The sequence below is a fragment of the Salvelinus fontinalis genome, chromosome 33 (assembly GCF_029448725.1).
Source record: "Salvelinus fontinalis isolate EN_2023a chromosome 33, ASM2944872v1, whole genome shotgun sequence".
In the NCBI taxonomy this organism is placed as follows: Eukaryota; Metazoa; Chordata; class Actinopteri; order Salmoniformes; family Salmonidae; genus Salvelinus; species Salvelinus fontinalis.
Window position 1 is genome coordinate 24,209,731 of NC_074697.1, and position 6,948 is coordinate 24,216,678.

The 6,948-nt window shown below is 44.1% G+C and overlaps 1 pseudogene; it reads left to right on the plus strand.

Moving 5' to 3' along the window:
- The window catches only part of LOC129831860 (kinase suppressor of Ras 1-like), a 54,807-nt pseudogene extending 48,976 nt beyond the window's left edge, over positions 1-5,831 (plus strand).
- The last annotated feature ends 1,117 nt before the right edge of the window (positions 5,832-6,948 follow it).

Below are 6,948 nucleotides of genomic sequence, written 5' to 3' on the forward strand. Positions count from 1 at the left end.
ACAGCTTCTACCTCAAGCAATAAGACTCCTGAACAGCTAATCAAATGGCTACCCAGACTTTTTGCATTGCCCTCCCCCCACTCCCCTCTTTTACGCTCTGTACCGGTACCCACTGTATATAGCTTCGCTATTGTTATTTTACTGCTGCTCTTTAATTATTTGTAACTTTTATTTTTTATTTAACACGTATTTTTCTTAGAACTGCATTGTTGGTTAAGGGCTTGTGAGTGAGCATTTCACTGTGAAAAATACAAATGTTATTTTATTTTATTTGGATTTCAGTTTTTATTCCAATCTCTCTAACTGTGCTGTTGTGAGCAAATAAACCAGCAAAAAAATCTAACAGACTTCTGAAAGTGATTTCCAGAAATCTCAATCTGCAATTGATTGAATATCCCCCTGATTGTATGTTTTGTTTGAGTTGACATGACATGACACAATTTGTGCCTGCTTTGTCTCTGTGTATTCAGGAAGAGGAGGAATACCCAGGAGAGGAGGATGAGGGAAACGGTAGCAGGGAGGGCAGAGAGAAGGGCCACTCAAACAGAGAGTGTGGTGGGGACGAGATAGAGGACCTGCCCAGCTACCGGGGCCGACTGGCCGGTGGCCAATGGAGGGGGCCCATCTCCCGTAAGGCCAGCCAGACCAGTGTATATCTGCAGGAGTGGGACATCCCCTATGAGCAGCTGGAGCTGGGGGAGCTCATTGGCAAGGTGAATGACTCCAGCTTTACATAGTGGTAATTATGCACTCGGTGGTCAGTTTATTAGGTACACCTACCCGTTCACGAAAATGGTTCGCTCCTACAGACAGTGAGTCATGTTGCCATGGCTTGCTATATAATACAGGCAGACAGGCATTGAGGCATTAGGTTACTCTTCGATTGAAAGTTAGAATGGGCAAACCGAGTGACTAAAGTGTCTTTGAGCGTGGTATGACCATCGGTGCCAGGCGCGTTGGTTCCAATATCTCAGAAATGGCCGGCCTCCTGGGGTTTTCACGTAAAACAGTGTCTAGGGTTTACCAAGAATGGTGGGACAAACAAAAAACATCCAGTCAGTGGCAGTCCTGTGGATGAAAACAGCTTGTTGATGAGAGAGGACGAAGGAGAATGGCAAGAATCGTGCAAGCTAACAGGCAGGCCACAAAGAGGCAAATAAATAACGGTGCTGTACAACAGTGGTGTGCAGAATAGCATCTCGGAAGGCACAACTCGTTGGTCCTTGTCATGGATGGGCTATTGCAGCAGACGACCACACCGGATTCCTGTCCTATCAGATAAAAAGAAGAAGAGGTTCCAGTGTGCACATGATCACCAACACTGGACAATTGAGGAGTAGAAAAACATTGCCTGGTCCGACGAATCCCGGTTCCTGTTGTGTCATGCTGAGTCCAAGGCCCCATCCTGCCTGGTGTCAACAGTACAGGCTGATGGCGGTGGTGTAATGGTGTGGGGAATGTTTTCCCGGCGCACGTTAGGTCCTATGCTACCAATTTTGCAATGTTGGAACACCACAGCGTCTGAACATTGTGGCATCCCTTCATGGCTACAGAGGTGTCTGACCCGGTGCTAGATGGATGTACCTAATAAACTGGCCAATAAGTGTATATGACAACAGCTCTATCTACACAGAGGTGGGGTAGTAGGGCTCATATTCAAAGTCAATTGGTATCTGCATGTCTCCTTTAAAAAAAGGCCAATGGACTAAATTGGAGTTCCTTGAATAGGAACTGAAAAAAATAGCTAATAACACAAGTACCCATACATACTTCCCTATTCCAGGGCCGTTGGGGGAAGGTTCATAAGGGGCGCTGGCATGGAGAGGTGGCCATTCGGCTGCTGGAGATAGATGGTAATAACCAGGACCACCTGAAGCTGTTTAAGAAGGAAGTGATGAACTACAGACAGACCCGCCACGAGAACGTGGTCCTCTTCATGGGGGCCTGCATGGCCCCGCCACACCTCGCCATCATCACCAGGTTAGGGGGAGGGAAGTGGGAAAGGGAGGTGGGGATGTTTAGGGGAGTTGAGCAGGGAAAAGCTGGAACCCTTGAATCAATCTATGAGAGGTATTAAATGTGTCTTGGTTTAACAAATGAGGAAACCAGGAAAGGCTTTGTTTTGACATTTCCTCCTATTTTCTCTCAGTTTCTGCAAAGGTCGGACACTATTCTCTGTTGTAAGAGATGCCAAGAACACGCTAGACATCAACAAGACAAGGCAGATCGCTCAGGAAATTGTTAAGGTGTGGTACTACTCAACTTCTCTTGAATTGTAAGTACATTGTAAGCAGCTTACTCTTCCTTTCACTGAAAGTGACTAAACTCTGACCTCTTCCTCAGGGTATGGGCTACCTTCACGCTAAAGGAATCGTTCACAAGGACCTGAAGTCCAAGAATGTGTTCTATGACACAAACAAAGTGGTAATCACAGACTTTGGCCTTTTTGGAATGTCCGGAGTGGTACAAGAGTACCACAAGAGGTAAGCAAAAAAAAAACGTTGTCAAAAGTTAAACACACTAGCCTTCCAAGTGGCGCAGCTGTCTAAGGCGCTGCATCGCAGTGCTAGCTGTGTTACTACAGATCCTGGTTCAATACCGGGCTGTGTTGCAGCCAGCCACAACCGGGTTAGGGCATTGCGCTCTAGCGACTCCTGTGGCGGGCAGGGCGCATGCACGCTGATGCGGTTGCCAGGTGTACTTTGTTTCCTCCGACACATTGGTGTGGTTGGCTTCCGGGTTAAACGGGCCTTGTGTCAAGAAGTAGTGCGGCTTGGTTGGGTTGTGTTTCGGAGGACGCATGGCTCTCGACCTTCGCCTCTCCTTAGTCCATACGGGAGTTGCAGCGATGTGACAAGACTGTAACTACCAATTGGATATGACAAAATTGGGGAGAAAAGGGGGTACAAAAAAAATCTCTATATAAAAAATAATATAAAAAAATTTGTTAAACACACTGAGGAGTATACTTCTACACCTTTTCAGTCCAGATGAAGGATCAAAAATGTATGTTTGTCCATCTGTGGTTGTCTGTGTGTGTGTCTAGGCAAGAGAATGAGCTGAGGCTCCCTCATGGCTGGATCTACTACCTGGCCCCTGAGATCGTCCGCAGGATGGGTACTGGGAACCATGAGGACCGCCTGCCTTTCTCCAATGCTGCAGACGTCTATGCCTTTGGGTACACACAACTTCATCTCATCTTACATCCTGTCATAATAATAATACTGCATTTATACTGAACAAAAATATAGATGCAACATGTTGGTCCCATGTTTCATGAGCTGAAATAAAAGATCCCAGACATTTTTCATACCCACAAAAAGCTTATTTCTCTCAAATTTTGTGCACAAATGTGTTTACATCTCTGTTAGTGAGCCTTTCTCTGCCAAGATAATCCATCCACCTGACAGGTGTGGCATATCGAGAAGCTGATTAAACAGCATGATCATTACACAGGTGCACCTTGTGCCGGGGACAATAAAATGCCACTCTAAAATGTGCAGTTTTGTCACACAACCCAATGCCACAGATGCCTGAAGTTTTGAGTGAGCGTGCCATTGGCATACTGACTGCAAGAATGTCCAACAGAGCTGTTGCCAGAGAATGGAATGTTCTTTTCTGTACCATAAGCCGCCTCCAACGTAATTTTAGAGAATTTGGCAGTGCATCCAACCGGCCTCACAGCCGCGGAACTGTAACCACGCCAGCCCAGGACCTCCACATCCGTCTCCTTCACCTGTGGGATCATCTGATGGTGGGGGGGCTGCTGAGGAGTATTTCCCTCTGTATCATTGAAATTGTTACATGTTGCATTTATATTTTTGTACAGTATGCTTAAATATAGGACATCTGAATGTTTTAAAAAGAAAATGTGGGCGATACATACATAAATAGGCTGAAATGTGGCTCCCCATAAAATTAATGTGTGAGTAGGTGTATGCTGTTTGTATACAGGGCTAGGACTCAGGTGCTAACCATACAGTATATTTTAATCCCCAGCACCATTTGGTATGAGCTGCAGGCCCGTGGCTGGCCACTCACCAACCAGCCGGCAGAGGCCACCATCTGGCAGGTGGGCAGTGGAGAGGGCATCAAGAAGGTCCTGGCAAAGGTCAGCCTGGGCAAGGAGGTTACGGTAAGGTCAAAGAGCAGTGTGATGTCCTCTGGGAAGCTTAGTGTACTGTATTGACATGATAATAAACCAAACAATATTATTCTCAGTGTGCGAGTGATATAAAACAGACTGACATTGTACTACCAGAGCCAAAACGTTTGGATGGATTATCATCTACTGTACATTGTGTTTATAGCCATAAGGATGGATGTGGGATTAGATAAATACCCCCTCCCTCCTGTCCTGTAGGAGATACTGTCTGCCTGTTGGTCCTTCAAGCTGGAAGAGCGTCCCTCCTTCACCCAGCTGACTGACATGCTGGAGAAGCTGCCGAAGCTCAACCGCAGGCTTTCCCACCCAGGACACTTCTGGAAGTCAGCCGAGTATGTATCCTAAAGACCAGGATTCCATTTGAGATATACTGAATGTACTCACTATATATATATATATATATGCCACTCTGATGGTTTTGGGCTCTCTCATGGCTGGATGTACCTGTTGATCCCTGTCCCTCCAGTGATGTCACATTAGATGGAGCTGGGAGAACAGCAGGTGTTGATATGACTGTGTGAATAAGAATGTGTTTATGGTGGAGGGGTGTAGCCATCCGACAAACCTGGGCCTACTGTATGTTTTTTTTGTAGGACCTTTGATTTAAATAACTAAAATGGATGAATGTGATGCAAATTACCAGCTTTATACAGTGAGAAGAAATGTTGTCTTTAATAGGGAATTCTTGCTAAAAAAATATTTTTAAGTAAAAGTTGAACAGTACAAAAGGTTTAATAGCCTGTTGAAACTGTTTGGTTTGTGACTGTTCATTTCAGAGCTGATAGTTTTGAATGCCTAAATCTGTCCATGTTTTAAAAGAGAGTATACTTTATAATAGCACCACCCCCTACCCCTCTCCCTGTCTCCATGCTGTCCATCTCTGTGGGCAGTGATTGGAGGCTTGAGTGTCCCACCTCTCCTGTGTCCCCCCTTCTGTGAATATTTCTGTCATACCTCTCTTGTCATCTCTGTTTGGGTCTCACTCCCTCCCTCTCGCTCTTCCTCTCTGGGCGCCGCTGCTCTCTCCTGGATGACCACTGACTGACTCCACCTGTTCCTGCTCCACTTCACCCTCCCTGTCTCCCTTGGACCCCTCCTCCTCCACCTCCTCTTTACTTCCACCCCCCTCAAACATCAACTCTTGTTTCCCCATATTATTTTTTCCCTCTTCCACTCCTCTCCTTGTTCTATCCCATTATCTTTCTTCTTCTCTCCTTGCTCTCCGTGTGAAGGCCCTGGGTTCATCATCATTGCCTGCGGGACCATTGCAGTCAGGGTCTGCAGTCTCACTGCCCCTACATATACAAATAACATATATCTCAGTGACAACCGGTGCTGATCAATCCATAGGAATAGCCTGTTTGGTATTAGATTCAGAGGAATTCAGAGGAATGGACAACCCAGCAGAATGACTGGTATCACAGCCAATAGTGCCACCAATATATAGTCATGTATCTTTGTCAACTTGCTAAATGTACCATAATGCACTGCCTGAGTTGTTTGTTAGTTTGTTGTTCTTTGCCTAACTTCAGTTTGTGTATTGACATTTTGGTGCTAGTAGTGGCTAATGCAAACAGTCAAGTCTAACCACTTGCTTTCTTTCAATTTTCCTCTCTCTTCCTCTCTCCCCTTTTTCCTCTCTCTTCCTCTCTCCCCTTTTTCCTCTCTCTTCCTCTCTCCCCTTTTTCCTCTCTATTTCTCGCTCCCTCTCATCCTACAACTTAGGTTGTAGCCTTCAGTATGCAAGACGAAGTAATAATGTAAGATGTTGACTTGCCTCTTGTGCACTCTTTGTGTGCCTGTGTCAGCATGCTTGTTTGGTTGGTTGCTGAATGTAATGTGCTGGACAACCACAGATTAACCCCGTGAACGACTGCAGTGATTGAATGTTAGCAGTGATAACACAAAGATAAATGTATCCGATATATAAATATAGATAGAATTGTTTTATTTAATGTACAGATAACATTTATTTTATGTGTACAAAGTTTTTACATTACATTATAGGTACTTCACATCTAATTATGTAGAGCTTTAAAACATTTTTCCCTCAAAACACTGTGCAAACAAATTGTACATTACTTAAAGATGGGTTGTTGTTTTTTATGTCATAAGAATGTATATTTTGTACAGATTGTGGCTACACTCAAGGTGTTTCTGGTTTCTTCAGTGAAAGACGATAAAACTAAACTCACATCATTTGGTTCTGTGTCTTGTTGTGGAATGCTGACAACAGTTTAAATGTATGATCAGTTGGATAAAAAAGGTATCACTTTACATTAAGGATTTAAGCAGCTAAATTACAAGCACACTTTCCACTAGACACCATTTATACAGTTGATTTATCTCCAAGTGTTTGATTTGATTTAAAGGGGCAACCCGGAATTCAAAACTTTGATTGACCTTAAATATGGGTGTCACTGACTCACCAGTTCCCAGGAAAGAGAGGAGGATGCAGAGAACAGACATGTTCATGATGACCGAGACAATGGTGGTCCCAATACACTTCTGCTACTGATATGCAGGATTACATCAAAAAGTGTGTTGTAAAATATACAGTATGTGCAAAATGTCAGTACAAAGTAGTACATGGTTATTTCTCTTCTAGAACATTTTGAGACAAATAAAAATAAATGTGAGGCTATTTGTGGCATTATTACTAAAATACCAAAATTATAAAGATTGTCACCGAATCCAGGAGAGACAAATGGAAGTGCCTCCTTATCAGAAAGTTCAGATTTCTTCTCACTCAAAACGTCCATATATACTGAACAAAAATATAA